Below are 2,155 nucleotides of genomic sequence, written 5' to 3' on the forward strand. Positions count from 1 at the left end.
CGACTTAAAATTATGGACCGCATACATTATTATCTGAACACAGGCGTTTCACGTACAGCAGATACTTAGAGGAACTCATGGGAAAATTCAATGCCCTTAGTATGGAGGCGATGCATTGAATATAATTTCGTAGCCAAACTCGAGTTGGTTTAAGTAGACTTGACTCAAATCCCGATATGCGCTTGACTGCTACAAGAGACAAAAGCAGCAATTGACCAAGAAGAAGTTGACTTTCGTACTCCGTTTTTAAGTTTAACAATTTTCTCGTCGACTTTTGGTGATTAGATATGTTTTTAGCTTGAAAATGCGATGATGTTTGCTTAATACCACCGCCGTACATCTGCTATCGATATTTCTTATCGCACCCCCTTTGTTGTTCTTATTCGCATAATACCGAACTTTTAAAAATATTAGGCTGAATATTCATTTCTTGATTAATGATGTGTCCAGGTTTTAGAAAAATAAAGTCGCGCTCTATAGACATAATCCATTCTACTTGAAGTTCTTTGGATGGTTCGCACAATTTTTTTAAAAAAAGCTCTTCTTAGATAGAGGAACACGAAGTAGGTGGATTGATAACGACCTGATTAATATACCATAGCATTAATGTCAGATAAGCTCTGTGATTACATATAATAAGCTCATTTAATTTTTAGTATGGGCTTCTTAGACAGGGGATCGCTTTTAAATGAGATCTCACTTCAGTCACTACCTCAGATTACATTCATGCCACCTGTGGTATCTGGAAGCCTACTTAAATCAGAGCTTAACGAGTGAAGGGTTCAGCTATCGCTGTTCTTTGTCACTTTAACTAAAATCGAATGTTTCAGGGTGCATCAATCCATAGCTATTATGAATTACCAAATGTATCCAGAAAAAGTGTCATGCATACGTTCGCGAATATTATGCACAACTAACCTATCATGATTTTTATGATTCCTCAGTTTTGAATTACTATATTTTGTAATCATTGCGACACTAAAAACAATTCACCGAAAATTTAAAATTTTCGGTGAATTGTTTTTTCGATGAATTGCCTTTTCGATGACTTGTCTTTCGATGAATTTTCATGAAACCAGAATATCTTAGTATGCTTTGTGGATTCTGAGAATGTTTCTCAGAATATTGACATGTTAACAGATATATGGGAATCGGAACCTGCATAATTATGTTCGGTATGGCTTCGTAAACGAACTTAGGAATTCACAAAGATGGCTTTATTTGAATAGCATCCACACAACACCTTCGAGAGAATCGAAATACTTGTTTAAAGTAGAAAGAATGTCTGTAATTGTATACACAATACCGCCATGTAAACAGCTCATTCTAATTACACTTTCACCTTTTTTTTTTTTTTTAGAGTTTGCATTTCAAGATAAAAAAAAAAGGAAACGAACGTCATGGTATTGAAATCGCATTTGTGAATAGCTTTCGAGAAAACGAAAAAGAAAAGACAAGCTCAGAATTGGATTAATAGAAAACAATGAGATCAAAGAATGTAGAAATATCAGTGAAGACAGTCAATTGAAATCAGAGAGAGAGAGAAAAAGAGGATAGAGAGAAAGCAACGGTGAGTAGGTTCACAGCAAAGAGTTAGTGTTTGTTAACAAAAGAGTAGAAAGCAAAAATTCGGAGGTCACAGTCGAAGTTGTTAAGAAGCTTTTAAGTCGTGTCCTTCCTAATAGGAAAGCATTGATTTTATATAACGAGCGATTTGTTTGAGCACTTTGAGATAAGTGTCGCTACAATTTATTTAATTTTTTTTAAGAGCAACCGTCCATGAGAAGAATAGGTAACCCGGATGAACATAATCTTCAATTCAATGTTCATTATAGAATAAATTCCATAGAAGATAATTCAAAACTCCGACACAGTATACAGTCTGAGACTTCAAATTAGAATTCGGAGTCTGTGAAATGAATTAAGGTGATACTCGAGTGCTCGATATTTTTCTGATAATAACCCTAGGAGTGCTTTGTCATCGTTATTGTCGTTTGGTCATCATTATTTCAGTTCAGGATATTTAGTGAATATATCTAGGAATTCATCTGAGCAGATTGTTACAGAATACAGTAAATCTTTTACAGAACAAAATAGAACAAGTGAATAAAAAAACGAAAGAGAGAGAGAGAGAGAGAGAGAGAGAGAATAGCCA

The sequence above is a fragment of the Typopeltis vanoorti genome, chromosome 16 (assembly GCF_054136105.1).
Source record: "Typopeltis vanoorti isolate ZY-2024b chromosome 16, IOZ_Tvanoo_1.0, whole genome shotgun sequence".
Taxonomy (NCBI): Eukaryota; Metazoa; Arthropoda; class Arachnida; order Uropygi; family Thelyphonidae; genus Typopeltis; species Typopeltis vanoorti.